The sequence below is a fragment of the Hyperolius riggenbachi genome, chromosome 2, assembly GCF_040937935.1.
Source record: "Hyperolius riggenbachi isolate aHypRig1 chromosome 2, aHypRig1.pri, whole genome shotgun sequence".
Lineage (NCBI taxonomy): Eukaryota > Metazoa > Chordata > Amphibia > Anura > Hyperoliidae > Hyperolius > Hyperolius riggenbachi.
In genome coordinates, this window is record NC_090647.1 from 548,209,448 (window position 1) to 548,223,336 (window position 13,889).

General features: G+C 58.3%; 1 non-coding gene and 61 pseudogenes across 1 annotated transcript; all 62 read left to right on the plus strand.

The window, feature by feature from the left end:
• Nucleotides 1-35: 35 nt before the first annotated feature.
• LOC137553134 (5S ribosomal RNA) lies at nt 36-154 on the plus strand (annotated as a pseudogene).
• An 82-nt stretch (nt 155-236) lies between these two features.
• On the plus strand, nt 237-355 carry LOC137551179 (5S ribosomal RNA; annotated as a pseudogene).
• A 230-nt stretch (nt 356-585) lies between these two features.
• LOC137554367 (5S ribosomal RNA) lies at nt 586-704 on the plus strand (annotated as a pseudogene).
• An 81-nt stretch (nt 705-785) lies between these two features.
• On the plus strand, nt 786-904 carry LOC137549706 (5S ribosomal RNA; annotated as a pseudogene).
• A 231-nt stretch (nt 905-1,135) lies between these two features.
• LOC137553584 (5S ribosomal RNA) lies at nt 1,136-1,254 on the plus strand (annotated as a pseudogene).
• Nucleotides 1,255-1,335: 81 nt separating this feature from the next.
• On the plus strand, nt 1,336-1,454 carry LOC137551950 (5S ribosomal RNA; annotated as a pseudogene).
• An 82-nt stretch (nt 1,455-1,536) lies between these two features.
• Nucleotides 1,537-1,655, plus strand: LOC137553588 (5S ribosomal RNA; annotated as a pseudogene).
• Nucleotides 1,656-1,736: 81 nt separating this feature from the next.
• LOC137551011 (5S ribosomal RNA) lies at nt 1,737-1,855 on the plus strand (annotated as a pseudogene).
• An 81-nt stretch (nt 1,856-1,936) lies between these two features.
• On the plus strand, nt 1,937-2,055 carry LOC137553135 (5S ribosomal RNA; annotated as a pseudogene).
• An 82-nt stretch (nt 2,056-2,137) lies between these two features.
• On the plus strand, nt 2,138-2,256 carry LOC137551117 (5S ribosomal RNA; annotated as a pseudogene).
• A 242-nt stretch (nt 2,257-2,498) lies between these two features.
• On the plus strand, nt 2,499-2,617 carry LOC137556656 (5S ribosomal RNA). Its single transcript, XR_011029297.1, has one exon. It is a non-coding gene; the product is annotated as a 5S ribosomal RNA (ribosomal RNA).
• Nucleotides 2,618-2,698: 81 nt separating this feature from the next.
• LOC137548588 (5S ribosomal RNA) lies at nt 2,699-2,817 on the plus strand (annotated as a pseudogene).
• Nucleotides 2,818-2,898: 81 nt separating this feature from the next.
• LOC137559334 (5S ribosomal RNA) lies at nt 2,899-3,017 on the plus strand (annotated as a pseudogene).
• Nucleotides 3,018-3,299: 282 nt separating this feature from the next.
• Nucleotides 3,300-3,418, plus strand: LOC137550001 (5S ribosomal RNA; annotated as a pseudogene).
• An 81-nt stretch (nt 3,419-3,499) lies between these two features.
• On the plus strand, nt 3,500-3,618 carry LOC137552844 (5S ribosomal RNA; annotated as a pseudogene).
• Nucleotides 3,619-3,700: 82 nt separating this feature from the next.
• Nucleotides 3,701-3,819, plus strand: LOC137551615 (5S ribosomal RNA; annotated as a pseudogene).
• Nucleotides 3,820-3,900: 81 nt separating this feature from the next.
• Nucleotides 3,901-4,019, plus strand: LOC137551656 (5S ribosomal RNA; annotated as a pseudogene).
• Nucleotides 4,020-4,101: 82 nt separating this feature from the next.
• LOC137552466 (5S ribosomal RNA) lies at nt 4,102-4,220 on the plus strand (annotated as a pseudogene).
• An 81-nt stretch (nt 4,221-4,301) lies between these two features.
• On the plus strand, nt 4,302-4,420 carry LOC137551407 (5S ribosomal RNA; annotated as a pseudogene).
• An 81-nt stretch (nt 4,421-4,501) lies between these two features.
• On the plus strand, nt 4,502-4,620 carry LOC137553636 (5S ribosomal RNA; annotated as a pseudogene).
• Nucleotides 4,621-4,702: 82 nt separating this feature from the next.
• Nucleotides 4,703-4,821, plus strand: LOC137552561 (5S ribosomal RNA; annotated as a pseudogene).
• Nucleotides 4,822-4,902: 81 nt separating this feature from the next.
• Nucleotides 4,903-5,021, plus strand: LOC137553787 (5S ribosomal RNA; annotated as a pseudogene).
• An 82-nt stretch (nt 5,022-5,103) lies between these two features.
• LOC137553553 (5S ribosomal RNA) lies at nt 5,104-5,222 on the plus strand (annotated as a pseudogene).
• An 82-nt stretch (nt 5,223-5,304) lies between these two features.
• Nucleotides 5,305-5,423, plus strand: LOC137552385 (5S ribosomal RNA; annotated as a pseudogene).
• An 82-nt stretch (nt 5,424-5,505) lies between these two features.
• On the plus strand, nt 5,506-5,624 carry LOC137557595 (5S ribosomal RNA; annotated as a pseudogene).
• A 230-nt stretch (nt 5,625-5,854) lies between these two features.
• LOC137554399 (5S ribosomal RNA) lies at nt 5,855-5,973 on the plus strand (annotated as a pseudogene).
• An 82-nt stretch (nt 5,974-6,055) lies between these two features.
• On the plus strand, nt 6,056-6,174 carry LOC137553447 (5S ribosomal RNA; annotated as a pseudogene).
• Nucleotides 6,175-6,255: 81 nt separating this feature from the next.
• LOC137554539 (5S ribosomal RNA) lies at nt 6,256-6,374 on the plus strand (annotated as a pseudogene).
• An 82-nt stretch (nt 6,375-6,456) lies between these two features.
• Nucleotides 6,457-6,575, plus strand: LOC137552467 (5S ribosomal RNA; annotated as a pseudogene).
• An 81-nt stretch (nt 6,576-6,656) lies between these two features.
• On the plus strand, nt 6,657-6,775 carry LOC137551055 (5S ribosomal RNA; annotated as a pseudogene).
• An 81-nt stretch (nt 6,776-6,856) lies between these two features.
• Nucleotides 6,857-6,975, plus strand: LOC137553638 (5S ribosomal RNA; annotated as a pseudogene).
• Nucleotides 6,976-7,057: 82 nt separating this feature from the next.
• On the plus strand, nt 7,058-7,176 carry LOC137551118 (5S ribosomal RNA; annotated as a pseudogene).
• Nucleotides 7,177-7,406: 230 nt separating this feature from the next.
• Nucleotides 7,407-7,525, plus strand: LOC137547790 (5S ribosomal RNA; annotated as a pseudogene).
• An 81-nt stretch (nt 7,526-7,606) lies between these two features.
• LOC137552530 (5S ribosomal RNA) lies at nt 7,607-7,725 on the plus strand (annotated as a pseudogene).
• Nucleotides 7,726-8,007: 282 nt separating this feature from the next.
• Nucleotides 8,008-8,126, plus strand: LOC137551679 (5S ribosomal RNA; annotated as a pseudogene).
• Nucleotides 8,127-8,207: 81 nt separating this feature from the next.
• LOC137553058 (5S ribosomal RNA) lies at nt 8,208-8,326 on the plus strand (annotated as a pseudogene).
• Nucleotides 8,327-8,408: 82 nt separating this feature from the next.
• Nucleotides 8,409-8,527, plus strand: LOC137553726 (5S ribosomal RNA; annotated as a pseudogene).
• Nucleotides 8,528-8,757: 230 nt separating this feature from the next.
• Nucleotides 8,758-8,876, plus strand: LOC137548395 (5S ribosomal RNA; annotated as a pseudogene).
• An 81-nt stretch (nt 8,877-8,957) lies between these two features.
• On the plus strand, nt 8,958-9,076 carry LOC137551842 (5S ribosomal RNA; annotated as a pseudogene).
• An 82-nt stretch (nt 9,077-9,158) lies between these two features.
• On the plus strand, nt 9,159-9,277 carry LOC137551722 (5S ribosomal RNA; annotated as a pseudogene).
• Nucleotides 9,278-9,358: 81 nt separating this feature from the next.
• On the plus strand, nt 9,359-9,477 carry LOC137550979 (5S ribosomal RNA; annotated as a pseudogene).
• Nucleotides 9,478-9,559: 82 nt separating this feature from the next.
• Nucleotides 9,560-9,678, plus strand: LOC137554324 (5S ribosomal RNA; annotated as a pseudogene).
• An 82-nt stretch (nt 9,679-9,760) lies between these two features.
• Nucleotides 9,761-9,879, plus strand: LOC137552469 (5S ribosomal RNA; annotated as a pseudogene).
• An 81-nt stretch (nt 9,880-9,960) lies between these two features.
• LOC137551056 (5S ribosomal RNA) lies at nt 9,961-10,079 on the plus strand (annotated as a pseudogene).
• An 81-nt stretch (nt 10,080-10,160) lies between these two features.
• LOC137553639 (5S ribosomal RNA) lies at nt 10,161-10,279 on the plus strand (annotated as a pseudogene).
• An 82-nt stretch (nt 10,280-10,361) lies between these two features.
• Nucleotides 10,362-10,480, plus strand: LOC137553353 (5S ribosomal RNA; annotated as a pseudogene).
• A 230-nt stretch (nt 10,481-10,710) lies between these two features.
• On the plus strand, nt 10,711-10,829 carry LOC137548798 (5S ribosomal RNA; annotated as a pseudogene).
• Nucleotides 10,830-10,910: 81 nt separating this feature from the next.
• On the plus strand, nt 10,911-11,029 carry LOC137552795 (5S ribosomal RNA; annotated as a pseudogene).
• An 82-nt stretch (nt 11,030-11,111) lies between these two features.
• Nucleotides 11,112-11,230, plus strand: LOC137551843 (5S ribosomal RNA; annotated as a pseudogene).
• Nucleotides 11,231-11,312: 82 nt separating this feature from the next.
• Nucleotides 11,313-11,431, plus strand: LOC137551062 (5S ribosomal RNA; annotated as a pseudogene).
• An 81-nt stretch (nt 11,432-11,512) lies between these two features.
• On the plus strand, nt 11,513-11,631 carry LOC137551342 (5S ribosomal RNA; annotated as a pseudogene).
• An 82-nt stretch (nt 11,632-11,713) lies between these two features.
• Nucleotides 11,714-11,832, plus strand: LOC137553006 (5S ribosomal RNA; annotated as a pseudogene).
• An 82-nt stretch (nt 11,833-11,914) lies between these two features.
• LOC137548672 (5S ribosomal RNA) lies at nt 11,915-12,033 on the plus strand (annotated as a pseudogene).
• Nucleotides 12,034-12,114: 81 nt separating this feature from the next.
• On the plus strand, nt 12,115-12,233 carry LOC137554081 (5S ribosomal RNA; annotated as a pseudogene).
• An 81-nt stretch (nt 12,234-12,314) lies between these two features.
• On the plus strand, nt 12,315-12,433 carry LOC137553086 (5S ribosomal RNA; annotated as a pseudogene).
• Nucleotides 12,434-12,515: 82 nt separating this feature from the next.
• LOC137548045 (5S ribosomal RNA) lies at nt 12,516-12,634 on the plus strand (annotated as a pseudogene).
• Nucleotides 12,635-12,716: 82 nt separating this feature from the next.
• LOC137558483 (5S ribosomal RNA) lies at nt 12,717-12,835 on the plus strand (annotated as a pseudogene).
• Nucleotides 12,836-12,916: 81 nt separating this feature from the next.
• LOC137549408 (5S ribosomal RNA) lies at nt 12,917-13,035 on the plus strand (annotated as a pseudogene).
• Nucleotides 13,036-13,116: 81 nt separating this feature from the next.
• On the plus strand, nt 13,117-13,235 carry LOC137553965 (5S ribosomal RNA; annotated as a pseudogene).
• Nucleotides 13,236-13,316: 81 nt separating this feature from the next.
• LOC137552525 (5S ribosomal RNA) lies at nt 13,317-13,435 on the plus strand (annotated as a pseudogene).
• An 82-nt stretch (nt 13,436-13,517) lies between these two features.
• Nucleotides 13,518-13,636, plus strand: LOC137554015 (5S ribosomal RNA; annotated as a pseudogene).
• An 82-nt stretch (nt 13,637-13,718) lies between these two features.
• LOC137550637 (5S ribosomal RNA) lies at nt 13,719-13,837 on the plus strand (annotated as a pseudogene).
• The last annotated feature ends 52 nt before the right edge of the window (nt 13,838-13,889 follow it).

Below are 13,889 nucleotides of genomic sequence, written 5' to 3' on the forward strand. Positions count from 1 at the left end.
CACCTTCAAGGCGCAGGAACAGCGCCTTGGATTACGCCTGCGGCCACACTAAGCCGAAAGCGCCCGCTCTCTTCAGATCGCGGAAGCTAAGCGACTTCAGGCCTGATTAGTAGCTGCGTGGGAGAGTGGCTGTGAACCCCAGGTGCTGCAGGCTTTTTTTGGGGGTTTGCGGTCCAATGGCTATGAGCACGTGGGAAGCCTCACCTTCAAGGCGCAGGAGCGGCGCCTTGGACTGTTCCTGCGGCCACACTAAGCCAAAAGTGCCCGCTCTCGTCAGATCGCGGAAGCTAAGTGGCATCAGGCCTGGTTAGTAGCTGCGTGGGAGACCGGCTGTGAACCCCTGGTGCTGCAGGCTTTTTTTTGGGTTTGCGGTCCAATGGCTATGAGCATGTGGGAAGCCTCACCTTCAAGGCGCAGCAACGGCAACTTGGATTTTGCCTGCGGCTTCAGGCCTGGTTAGTAGCTGTGTGGGAGACCGGCTGTGAACCCCAGGTGCTGCAGGCATTTCTTTGGGTTTGCAGTCCAATGGCTATGAGCACGTGGGAAGCCTCACTTTCAAGGCGCAGGAACGGCGCCTTGGGCTGTTCCTGCGGCCACACTAAGCCAAAAGTGCCCGCTGTCGTCAGATTGCGGAAGCTAAGTGGCATCAGGCCTGGTTAGTAGCTGTGTGGGAGACCGGCTGTGAACCCCAGGTGCTGCAGGCTTTTTTGGGGGTTTGCGGTCCAATGGCTATGAGCACGTGGGAAGCCTCACCTTCAAGGCGCAGGAACGGCGCCTTGGACTTCGCCTGCAGCCACACTAAGCCGAAAGCGCCCGCTCTTGTCAGATTGCGGAAGCTAAGCGGCTTCAGGCCTGATTAGTAGCTGCGTGGGAGACCGGCTGTGAACCCCAGGTGCTGCAGGCTTTTTTTTGGGTTTGCGGTCCAATGGCTATGAGCATGTGGGAAGCCTCACCCTCAAGGCACAGCAACGGCAACTTGGACTTTGCCTGCGGCTTCAGGCCTGGTTAGTAGCTGTGTGGGAGACCGGCTGTGAACCCCAGGTGCTGCAGGCATTTCTTTGGAGTTTGCGGTCCAATGGCTATGAGCACGTGGGAAGCCTCACCTTCAAGGCGCAGGAACGGCGCCTTGGATTTTGCCTGCGGCCACACTAAGCCGAAAGCGCCCGCTTTCGTCAGATCGCGGAAGCTAAGTGGTTTCAGGCCTGGTTAGTAGCTGCGTGGGAGACTGGCTGTATACCCCAGGTGCTGCAGGCTTTTTTTTGGGTTTGCGGTCCAATGGCTATGAGCACGTGGGAAGCCTCACCTTCAAGGCGCAGGAACAGCACCTTGGATTTAGCCTGCGGCCACACTAAGCCGAAAGCGCCCGCTCTCGTCAGATCGCGGAAGCTAAGCGGCTTCAGGCCTGATTAGTAGCTGCGTGGGAGAGTGGCTGTGAACCCCAGGTGCTGCAGTCTTTTTTGGGGGGTTTGCGGTCCAATGGCTATGAGCACGTGGGAAGCCTCACCTTCAAGGCGCAGGAACGGCGCCTTGGATTGTGCCTGCGGCCACACTAAGCCAAAAGTGCCCGCTCTCGTCAGATTGCGGAAGCTAAGTGGCATCAGGCCTGGTTAGTAGCTGTGTGGGAGACCGGCTGTGAACACCAGGTGCTGAAGGCTTTTTTTTGGGGTTGCGGTCCAATGGCTATGAGCACGTGGGAAGCCTCACCTTCAAGGCGCAGGAACGGCGCCTTGGATTTCGCCTGTGGCCAAACTAAGCTGAAAGCGCCCGCTCTCGTCAGATCGCGGAAGCTAAGCGGCTTCAGGCCTGGTTAGTAGCTGTGTCGGAGACTGGCTGTGAACCCCAGGTGCTGCAGGCTTTTTTTTGGGTTTGCGGTCCAATGGCTATGAGCACGTGGGAAGCCTCACCTTCAAGGCGCAGGAACAGCGCCTTGGATTACGCCTGCGGCCACACTAAGCCGAAAGCGCCCGCTCTCTTCAGATCGCGGAAGCTAAGCGACTTCAGGCCTGATTAGTAGCTGCGTGGGAGAGTGGCTGTGAACCCCAGGTGCTGCAGGCTTTTTTTGGGGGTTTGCGGTCCAATGGCTATGAGCACGTGGGAAGCCTCACCTTCAAGGCGCAGGAGCGGCGCCTTGGACTGCTCCTGCGGCCACACTAAGCCAAAAGTGCCCGCTCTCGTCAGATCGCGGAAGCTAAGTGGCATCAGGCCTGGTTAGTAGCTGCGTGGGAGACCGGCTGTGAACCCCAGGTGCTGCAGGCTTTTTTTTGGGTTTGCGGTCCAATGGCTATGAGCATGTGGGAAGCCTCACCTTCAAGGCGCAGCAACGGCAACTTGGATTTTGCCTGCGGCTTCAGGCCTGGTTAGTAGCTGTGTGGGAGACCGGCTGTGAACCCCAGGTGCTGCAGGCATTTCTTTGGGTTTGCAGTCCAATGGCTATGAGCACGTGGGAAGCCTCACTTTCAAGGCGCAGGAACGACGCCTTGGATTTCGCCTTGGATTTCGCCTGCGGCCACACTAAGCCGAAAGCGCCCGCTCTCGTCAGATCGCGGAAGCTAAGCGGCTTCAGGCTTGGTTAGTAGCTGTGTGGGAGACCGGCTGTGAATCCCAGGTGCTGCAGGCTTTTTTTTGGGTTTGCGGTCCAATGGCTATGAGCACGTGGGAAGCCTCACCTTCAAGGCGCAGGAACGGCGCCTTGGACTGTGCCTGCGGCCACACTAAGCCGAAAGCGCCCGCTCTCGTCAGATCGCGGAAGCTAAGTGGCATCAGGCCTGGTTAGTAGCTGCGTGGGAGACCGGCTGTGAACCCCAGGTGCTGCAGGCTTTTTTTTGGGTTTGCGGTCCAATGGCCAAGAGCACGTGGGAAGCCTCACCTTCAAGGCGCAGGAACGGCGCATTGGATTTCGCCTGCGGCCACACTAAGCCGACAGCGCCCGCTCTCGTCAGATCGCGGAAGCTAAGCGGCTTCAGGCCTGGTTAGTAGCTGTGTGGGAGACTGGCTGTGAACCCCAGGTGCTGCAGGCTTTTTTTTGGGTTTGCGGTCCAATGGCTATGAGCACGTGGAAAGCCTCACCTTCAAGGCGCAGGAATGGCGCCTTGGATTTCGCCTGCGGCCAAACTAAGCCGAAAGCGCCCGCTCTTGTCAGATCGTGGAAGCTAAGTGGCTTCAGACCTGATTAGTAGCTGTGTGGGAGAGTGGTTGTGAACCCTAGGTGCTGCAGGCTTTTTTTTGGAGTTTGCGGTCCAATGGCTATGAGCACGTGGGAAGCCTCACCTTCAAGGCGCAGGAACGGCGCCTTGGATTTTGCCTGCGGCCACACTAAGCCAAAAGCGCCCGCTTTCGTCAGATCGCGGAAGCTAAGTGGTTTCAGGCCTGGTTAGTAGCTGCGTGGGAGACTGGCTGTGAACCCCAGGTGCTGCAGGCTTTTTTTTGGGTTTGCGGTCCAATGGCTATGAGCACGTGGGAAGCCTCACCTTCAAGGCGCAAGAACAGCGCATTGGATTTCGCTTGTGGTCACACTAAGCCGAAAGCGCCCGCTCTCGTCAGATCGCGGAAGCTAAGCGGCTTCAGGCCTGATTAGTAGCTGCGTGGGAGAGTGGCTGTGAACCCCAGGTGCTGCAGGCTTTTTGGGGGGGTTTGCGGTCCAATGGCTATTAGCACGTGGGAAGCCTCACCTTCAAGGCGCAGGAACGGCGCCTTGGATTTCACCTGCGGCCAAACTAAGCTGAAAGCGCCCGCTCTCGTCAGATCGCGGAAGCTAAGCGGCTTCAGGCCTGGTTAGTAGCTGCGTCGGAGACTGGCTGTGAACCCCAGGTGCTGCAGGCTTTTTTTTGGGTTTGCAGTCCAATGGCTATGAGCACGTGGGAAGCCTCACCTTCAAGGCGCAGGAACAGCGCCTTGGATTTCGCCTGCGGCCACACTAAGCTGAAAGCGCCCGCTCTCGTCAGATCGCGGAAGCTAAGCGGCTTCAGGCCTGATTAGTAGCTGCGTGGGAGAGTGGCTGTGAACCCCAGGTGCTGCAGGCTTTTTTGGGGGGTTTGCGGTCCAATGGCTATGAGCACGTGGGAAGCCTCACCTTCAAGGCGCAGGAACGGCGCCTTGGATTTCGCCTGCGGCCAAACTAAGCTGAAAGCGCCCGCTCTCGTCAGATCGCAGAAGCTAAGCGGCTTCAGGCCTGGTTAGTAGCTGCGTCGGAGACTGGCTGTGAACCCCAGGTGCTGCAGGCTTTTTTTTGGGTTTGCAGTCCAATGGCTATGAGCACGTGGGAAGCCTCACCTTCAAGGCGCAGGAACAGCGCCTTGGATTTTGCCTGCGGCCACACTAAGCCAAAAGCGCCCGCTCTCGTCAGATTGCGGAAGCTAAGCGGCTTCAGGCCTGGTTAGTAGCTTTGTGGGAGACTGGCTGTGAACCCCAGGTGCTGCAGGCTTTTTTTTGGGTTTGCGGTCCAATGGCTATGAGCACGTGGGAAGCCTCACCTTCAAGGCGCAGGAACAGCGCCTTGGATTATGCCTGCGGCCACACTAAGCCGAAAGCGCCCGCTCTCGTCAGATCGTGGAAGCTAAGCGACTTCAGGCCTGATTAGTAGCTGCGTGGGAGAGTGGCTGTGAACCCCAGGTGCTGCAGGCTATTTTTGGGGGTTTGCGGTCCAATGGCTATGAGCACGTGGGAAGCCTCACCTTCAAGGCGCAGGAGCGGCGCCTTGGACTGTTCCTGCGGCCACACTAAGCCAAAAGTGCCCGCTCTCGTCAGATCGCGGAAGCTAAGTGGCATCAGGCCTGGTTAGTAGCTGCGTGGGAGACCGGCTGTGAACCCCAGGTGCTGCTGGCTTTTTTTTGGGTTTGCGGTCCAATGGCTATGAGCATGTGGGAAGCCTCACCTTCAAGGCGCAGCAACGGCGCCTTGGATTTCGCCTGCGGCCAAACTAAGCTGAAAGTGCCCGCTCTCGTCAGATCGCGGAAGCTAAGCGACTTCAGGCCTGATTAGTAGCTGCGTGGGAGAGTGGCTGTGAACCCCAGGTGCTGCAGGCTATTTTTGGGGGTTTCCGGTCCAATGGCTATGAGCACGTGGGAAGCCTCACCTTCAAGGCGCAGGAGCGGCGCCTTGGACTGTTCCTGCGGCCACACTAAGCCAAAAGTGCCCACTCTCGTCAGATCGCGGAAGCTAAGTGGCATCAGGCCTGGTTAGTAGCTGTTTGGGAGACCGGCTGTGAACCCCAGGTGCTGCAGGCTTTCTTTTTGGGTTTGCGGTCCAATGGCTATGAGCACGTGGGAAGCCTCACCCTCAAGGCGCAGCAACGGCAACTCGGATTTTGCCTGCGGCCACACTAAGCCGAAAGCGCCCGCCCTCGTTAGATCGTGGAAGCTAAGCGTCTTCAGGCCTGGTTAGTAGCTGCGTGGGAGACCGGCTGTGAACCCCAGGTGCTGCAGGCATTTTTGGGGGGTTTGCGGTCCAATGGCTATGAGCACGTGGGAAGCCTCACCTTCAAGGCGCAGGAACAGCGCATTGGATTTCGCCTGCGGCCACACTAAGCCGAAAGCGCCCGCTCTCGTCAGATCGCGGAAGCTAAGCGGCTTCAGGCCTGGTTAGTAGCTGCGTGGGAGACTGGCTGTGAACCCCAGGTGCTGCAGGCTTTTTTTGGGGTTTGCGGTCCAATGGCTATGAGCACGTGGGAAGCCTCACCCTCAAGGCGCAGCAACGGCAACTTATATTTTGCCTGCTGCTTCAGGCCTGGTTAGTAGCTGTGTGGGAGACCGGCTGTGAACCCCAGGTGCTGCAGGCATTTCTTTGGGTTTGCAGTCCAATGGCTATGAGCACGTGGGAAGCCTCACCCTCAAGGCGCAGCAACGGCAACTCGGATTTTTCCTGTGGCCACACTAAGCCGAAAGCGCCCGCCCTCGTTAGATCGTGGAAGCTAAGCGTCTTCAGGCCTGGTTAGTAGCTGCGTGGGAGACCGGCTTTGAACCCCAGGTGCTGCAGTCTTTTTTGGGGGGTTTGCGGTCCAATGGCTATGAGCACGTGGGAAGCCTCACCTTCAAGGCGCAGGAACGGCGCCTTGGACTGTGCCTGCGGCCACACTAAGCCAAAAGTGCCCGCTTTCGTCAGATTGCGGAAGCTAAGTGGAATCAGGCCTGGTTAGTAGCTGCATGGGAGACCGGCTGTGAACACCAGGTGCTGCAGGCTTTTTATTGGGTTTGCGGTCCAATGGCTATGAGCACGTGGGAAGCCTCACCTTCAAGGCGCAGGAACAGCGCATTGGATTTCGCTTGCGGACACACTAAGCCGAAAGCGCCTGCTCTAGTCAGATCGCGGAAGCTAAGCGGCTTCAGGCCTGATTAGTAGCTGCGTGGGAGAGTGGCTGTGAACCCCAGGTGCTGCAGGCTTTTTTGGGGGGTTTGCGGTCCAATGGCTATGAGCACGTGGGAAGCCTCACCTTCAAGGCGCAGGAACGGCGCCTTGGATTTCGCCTGCGGCCAAACTAAGCTGAAAGCGCCCGCTCTCGTCAGATCGCAGAAGCTAAGCGGCTTCAGGCCTGGTTAGTAGCTGCGTCGGAGACTGGCTGTGAACCCCAGGTGCTGCAGGCTTTTTTTTGGGTTTGCAGTCCAATGGCTATGAGCACGTGGGAAGCCTCACCTTCAAGGCGCAGGAACAGCGCCTTGGATTTTGCCTGCGGCCACACTAAGCCAAAAGCGCCCGCTCTCGTCAGATTGCGGAAGCTAAGCGGCTTCAGGCCTGGTTAGTAGCTGTGTGGGAGACTGGCTGTGAACCCCAGGTGCTGCAGGCTTTTTTTTGGGTTTGCGGTCCAATGGCTATGAGCACGTGGGAAGCCTCACCTTCAAGGCGCAGGAACAGCGCCTTGGATTACGCCTGCGGCCACACTAAGCCGAAAGCGCCCGCTCTCGTCAGATCGTGGAAGCTAAGCGACTTCAGGCCTGATTAGTAGCTGCGTGGGAGAGTGGCTGTGAACCCCAGGTGCTGCAGGCTATTTTTGGGGGTTTGCGGTCCAATGGCTATGAGCACGTGGGAAGCCTCACCTTCAAGGCGCAGGAGCGGCGCCTTGGACTGTTCCTGCGGCCACACTAAGCCAAAAGTGCCCGCTCTCGTCAGATCGCGGAAGCTAAGTGGCATCAGGCCTGGTTAGTAGCTGCGTGGGAGACCGGCTGTGAACCCCAGGTGCTGCAGGCTTTTTTTTGGGTTTGCGGTCCAATGGCTATGAGCATGTGGGAAGCCTCACCTTCAAGGCGCAGCAACGGCAACTTGGATTTTGCCTGCGGCTTCAGGCCTGGTTAGTAGCTGTGTGGGAGACCGGCTGTGAACCCCAGGTGCTGCAGGCATTTCTTTGGGTTTGCAGTCCAATGGCTATGAGCACGTGGGAAGCCTCACTTTCAAGGCGCAGGAACAGCGCCTTGGATTTCGCCTGCGGCCACACTAAGCCGAAAGCGCCCGCTCTCGTCAGATTGCGGAAGCTAAGCGGCTTCAGACCTGGTTAGTAGCTGTGTGGGAGACCGGCTGTGAACCCCAGGTGCTGCAGGCTTTTTTTTGGGTTTGCGGTCCAATGGCTATGAGCACGTGGGAAGCCTCACCCTCAAGGCGCAGCAACGGCAACTCGGATTTTGCCTGCAGCCACACTAAGCCGAAAGCGCCCGCCCTCGTTAGATCGTGGAAGCTAAGCGTCTTCAGGCCTGGTTAGTAGCTGCGTGGGAGACCGGCTGTGAACCCCAGGTGCTGCAGGCATTTTTGGGGGGTTTGCGGTCCAATGGCTATGAGCACGTGGGAAGCCTCACCTTCAAGGCGCAGGAACGGCGCCTTGGACTGTGCCTGCGGCCACACTAAGCCAAAAGTGCCCGCTCTCGTCAGATTGCGGAAGCGAAGTGGCATCAGGCCTGGTTAGTAGCTGCGTGGGAGAGCGGCTGTGAACCCCAGGTGCTGAAGGCTTTTTTTTGGGTTTGCGTTCCAATGGCTATGAGCACGTGGGAAGCCTCACCTTCAAGGCGCAGGAACGGCGCCTTGGATTTCGCCTGCGGCCAAACTAAGCTGAAAGCGCCCGCTCTCGTCAGATCGCGGAAGCTAAGCGGCTTCAGGCCTGGTTAGTAGCTGCGTCGGAGACTGGCTGTGAACCCCAGGTGCTGCTGGCTTTTTTTTGGGTTTGCAGTCCAATGGCTATGAGCACGTGGGAAGCCTCACCTTCAAGGCGCAGGAACAGCGCCTTGGATTTCGCCTGCGGCCACACTAAGCCGAAAGCGCCCGCCCTCGTTAGATCGTGGAAGCTAAGCGTTTTCAGGCCTGGTTAGTAGCTGCGTGGGAGACCGGCTGTGAACCCCAGGTGCTGCAGGCATTTTTGGGGGGTTTGCGGTCCAATGGCTATGAGCACGTGGGAAGCCTCACCTTCAAGGCGCAGAAACAGCGCCTTGGACTGTGCCTGCGGCCACACTAAGCCAAAAGTGCCCGCTCTCGTCAGATTGCGGAAGCTAAGTGGCATCAGGCCTGGTTAGTAGCTGCGTGGGAGAACGGCTGTGAACCCCAGGTGCTGCAGGCTTTTTTTTGGGTTTGCGGTCCAATGGCTATGAGCACGTGGGAAGCCTCACCCTCAAGGCGCAGCAACGGCAACTTGGATTTTGCCTGCGGCTTCAGGCCTGGTTAGTAGCTGTGTGGGAGACCGGCTGTGAACCCCAGGTGCTGCAGGCTTTTTTTTGGGTTTGCAGTCCAATGGCTATGAGCACGTGGGAAGCCTCACTTTCAAGGCGCAGGAACGGCGCCTTGGATTTTGCCTGCGGCCACACTAAGCCGAAAGCGCCCGCTCTCGTCAGATTGCGGAAGCTAAGCGGCTTCAGGCCTGGTTAGTAGCTGTGTGGGAGACTGGCTGTGAACCCCAGGTGCTGCAGGCTTTTTTTTGGGTTTGCGGTCCAATGGCTATGAGCACGTGGGAAGCCTCACCTTCAAGGCGCAGGAACGGCGCCTTGGATTTTGGCTGTGGCCACACTAAGCCGAAAGCGCCCGCTCTCGTCAGATCGCGGAAGCTAAATGGCTTCAGGCCTGGTTAGTAGCTGCGTGGGAGACTGGCTGTGAACTCCAGGTGCTGCAGGCTTTTTTGGGGGGTTTGCCGTCCAATGGCTATGAGCACGTGGGAAGCCTCACCTTCAAGGCGCAGGAACGGTGCTTTGGATTTTGCCTGCGGCCACACTAAGCCGAAAGCGCCTGCTCTCGTCAGATTGTGGAAGCTAAACGGCTTCAGGCCTGGTTAGTAGCTGCGTGGGAGACCGGCTGTGAACCCCAGGTGCTGCAGGCATTTCTTTGGGTTTGCGGTCCAATGGCTATGAGCACGTGGGAAGCCTCACCTTCAAGGCGCAGGAACGGCGCCTTGGATTTCACCTGCGGCCAAACTAAGCCGAAAGTGCCCGCTCTCGTCAGATCGCGGAAGCTAAGCGGCTTCAGGCCTGGTTAGTAGCTGCTTGGGAGACTGGCTGTGAACCCCGGGTGCTGCAGGCTTTTTTGTGGAGTTTGCGGTCCAATGGCTATGAGCAGGTGGGAAGCCTCACCTTCAAGGCGCAGGAACAGCGCATTGGATTTCGCTTGCGGACACACTAAGCCGAAAGCGCCCGCTCTAGTCAGATCGCGGAAGCTAAGCGGCTTCAGGCCTGATTAGTAGCTGCGTGGGAGAGTGGCTGTGAACCCCAGGTGCTGCAGGCTTTTTTGGGGGGTTTGCGGTCCAATGGCTATGAGCACGTGGGAAGCCTCACCTTCAAGGCGCAGGAACGGCGCTTTGGATTTCGCCTGCGGCCAAACTAAGCTGAAAGCGCCCGCTCTCGTCAGATCGCAGAAGCTAAGCGGCTTCAGGCCTGGTTAGTAGCTGCGTCGGAGACTGGCTGTGAACCCCAGGTGCTGCAGGCTTTTTTTTGGGTTTGCAGTCCAATGGCTATGAGCACGTGGGAAGCCTCACCTTCAAGGCGCAGGAACAGCGCCTTGGATTTTGCCTGCGGCCACACTAAGCCAAAAGCGCCCGCTCTCGTCAGATTGCGGAAGCTAAGCGGCTTCAGGCCTGGTTAGTAGCTGTGTGGGAGACTGGCTGTGAACCCCAGGTGCTGCAGGCTTTTTTTTGGGTTTGCGGTCCAATGGCTATGAGCACGTGGGAAGCCTCACCTTCAAGGCGCAGGAACAGCGCCTTGGATTACGCCTGCGGCCACACTAAGCCGAAAGCGCCCGCTCTCGTCAGATCGTGGAAGCTAAGCGACTTCAGGCCTGATTAGTAGCTGCGTGGGAGAGTGGCTGTGAACCCCAGGTGCTGCAGGCTATTTTTGGGGGTTTGCGGTCCAATGGCTATGAGCACGTGGGAAGCCTCACCTTCAAGGCGCAGGAGCGGCGCCTTGGACTGTTACTGCGGCCACACTAAGCCAAAAGTGCCTGCTCTCGTCAGATCGCGGAAGCTAAGTGGCATCAGGCCTGGTTAGTAGCTGCGTGGGAGACCGGCTGTGAACCCCAGGTGCTGCAGGCTTTTTTTTGGGTTTGCGGTCCAATGGCTATGAGCATGTGGGAAGCCTCACCTTCAAGGCGCAGCAACGGCAACTTGGATTTTGCCTGCGGCTTCAGGCCTGGTTAGTAGCTGTGTGGGAGACCGGCTGTGAACCCCAGGTGCTGCAGGCATTTCTTTGGGTTTGCAGTCCAATGGCTATGAGCACGTGGGAAGCCTCACTTTCAAGGCGCAGGAACAGCGCCTTGGATTTCGCCTGCGGCCACACTAAGCCGAAAGCGCCCGCTCTCGTCAGATTGCGGAAGCTAAGCGGCTTCAGACCTGGTTAGTAGCTGTGTGGGAGACCGGCCGTGAACCCCAGGTGCTGCAGGCTTTTTTTTGGGTTTGCGGTCCAATGGCTATGAGCACGTGGGAAGCCTCACCCTCAAGGCGCAGCAACGGCAACTCGGATTTTGCCTGCGGCAACACTAAGCCGAAAGCGCCCGCCCTCATTAGATCGTGGAAGCTAAGCGTCTTCAGGCCTGGTTAGTAGCTGCGTGGGAGACCGGCTGTGAACCCCAGGTGCTGCAGGCATTTTTGGGGGGTTTGCGGTCCAATGGCTATGAGCACGTGGGAAGCCTCACCTTCAAGGCGCAGGAACGGCGCCTTGGATTTTGGCTGTGGCCACACTAAGCCGAAAGCGCCCGCTCTCGTCAGATCGCGGAAGCTAAATGGCTTCAGGCCTGGTTAGTAGCTGCGTGGGAGACTGGCTGTGAACTCCAGGTGCTGCAGGCTTTTTTGGGGGGTTTGCCGTCCAATGGCTATGAGCACGTGGGAAGCCTCACCTTCAAGGCGCAGGAACGGTGCTTTGGATTTTGCCTGCGGCCACACTAAGCCGAAAGCTCCTGCTCTCGTCAGATTGTGGAAGCTAAGCGGCTTCAGGCCTGGTTAGTAGCTGCGTGGGAGACCGGCTGTGAACCCCAGGTGCTGCAGGCATTTCTTTGGGTTTGCGGTCCAATGGCTATGAGCACGTGGGAAGCCTCACCTTCAAGGCGCAGGAACGGCGCCTTGGATTTCGCCTGCGGCCAAACTAAGCCGAAAGTGCCCGCTCTCGTCAGATCGCGGAAGCTAAGCGGCTTCAGGCCTGGTTAGTAGCTGCTTGGGAGACTGGCTGTGAACCCCGGGTGCTGCAGGATTTTTTGTGGAGTTTGCGGTCCAATGGCTATGAGCAGGTGGGAAGCCTCACCTTCAAGGCGCAGGAGCGGCGCCTTGGATTTTGCCTGCGGACACACTAAGCCAAAAGCGCCCGCTTTCGTCAGATCGCGGAAGTCAAGTGGTTTCAGGCCTGGTTAGTAGCTGCGTGGGAGACCGGCTGTGAATCCCAGGTGCTGCAGACTTTTTTGGGGGGTTTGCGGTCCAATGGCTATGAGCACTTGGGAAGCCTCACCTTCAAGGCGCAGGAAAGGCGCCTTGGATTTTGCCTGCGGCCACACTAAGCCGAAAGCGCCCGCTCTCGTCAGATCGCGGAAGCTAAGCGGCTTCTGGCCTGGTTAGTAGCTGCGTGGGAGACCGGTGGTGAACCCCAGGTGCTGCAGGCTTTTTTTGGGGTTTGCGGTCCAATGGCTATGAGCACGTAGGAAGCCTCACCTTCAAGGTGCAGGAAAGGCGCCTTGTATTGTGCCTGCGGCCACACTAAGCCAAAAGTGCCCGCTCTTGTCAGATCGTGGAAGCTAAGTGGCTTCAGGCCTGGTTAGTAGCTGCGTGGCAGACCGGCTGTGAACCCCAGGTGCTGCAGGAATTTCTTTGGGTTTGCGGTTCAATGGCTATGAGCACGTGGGAAGCCTCACCTTCAAGGCGCAAGAACAGCGCCTTGGATTTCGCCTGCGGCCACACTAAGCCGAAAGCGCCCGCTCTCGTCAGATCGTGGAAGCTAAGCGGCTTCAGGCCTGATTAGTAGCTGCGTGGGAGAGTGGCTGTGAACCACAGGTGCTGCAGGCTTTTTTGGGGGGTTTGCGGTCCAATGACTATGAGCACGTGGGAAGCCTCACCTTCAAGGCGCAAGAACAGCGCCTTGGATTTCGCCTGCGGCCACACTAAGCCGAAAGCGCCTGCTCTCGTCAGATCGTGGAAGCTAAGCGGCTTCAGGCCTGATTAGTAGCTGCGTGGGAGACCTGCTGTGAACCCCAGGTGCTGCAGGCTTTTTTGGGGGGTTTGCGGTCCAATGACTATGAGCACGTGGGAAGCCTCACCTTCAAGGCGCAGGAACGGCGCCTTCGACTGTGCCTGCGGCCACACTATGCCAAAAGTGCCCGCTCTCGTCAGATCGCGGAAGCTAAGTGGCATCAGGCCTGGTTAGTAGCTGCGTGGGAGACCGGCTGTGAACCCCAGGTGCTGCAGGCTTTTTTTGGGGTTTGCGGTCCAATGGCTATGAGCACGTGGGAAGCCTCACCTTCAAGGCGCAGGAACGGCGCCTTGGATTTTGTCTGCGGCCACACTAAGCCGAAAGCGCCTGCTCTCGTCAGATCGCGGAAGCTAAGCGGCTTCAGGCCTGGTTAGTAGCTGTGTGGGAGACCGGCTGTGTACCCCAGGTGCTGCAGGCTTTTTTTGGGGTTTGCGGTCCAATGGCTATGTGCACGTGGGAAGCCTCACCTTCAAGGCGCAGGAACGGCGCCTTGGATTTTGTCTGCGGCCACACTAAGCCGAAAGCGCCTGCTCTCGTCAGATCGCGGAAGCTAAACGGCTTCAGGCGTGGTTAGTAGCTGCGTGGGAGATTGGCTGTGAACCCCAGGCGCTGCAGGCCTTTTTTTGGGTTTGCGGTCCAATGGCTATGAGCACGTGGGAAGCCTCACCTTCAAGGCGCAAGAACGGCGCCTTGGATTTCGCCTGCGGCCACACTAAGCCGAAAGCGCCCGCTCTCGTCAGATCGTGGAAGCTAAGCGGCTTCAGGCCTGATTAGTAGCTGCGTGGGAGAGTGGCTGTGAACCCCAGGTGCTGCAGGCTTTTTTGGGGGGTTTGCGGTCCAATGACTATGAGCACGTGGGAAGCCTCACCTTCAAGGCGCAGGAACGGCGCCTTCGACTGTGCCTGCGGCCACACTATGCCAAAAGTGCCCGCTCTCGTCAGATCGCGGAAGCTAAGCGGCTTCAGGCCTGATTAGTAGCTGCGTGGGAGAGTGGCTGTGAACCCCAGGTGCTGCAGGCTTTTTTGGGGGGTTTGCGGTCCAATGACTATGAGCACGTGGGAAGCCTCACCTTCAAGGCGCAGGAACGGCGCCTTCGACTGTGCCTGCGGCCACACTAAGCCGAAAGCGCCCGCTCTCGTCAGATCGCGGAAGCTATGCAGCTTCAGGCCTGGTTAGTAGCTTTGTGGGAGACCGGCTGTGAACCCCAGGTGCTGCAGGCTTTTTTGGGGGGTTTGCGGTCCTATCGCTATGAGCACGTGGGAAGCCTCACCT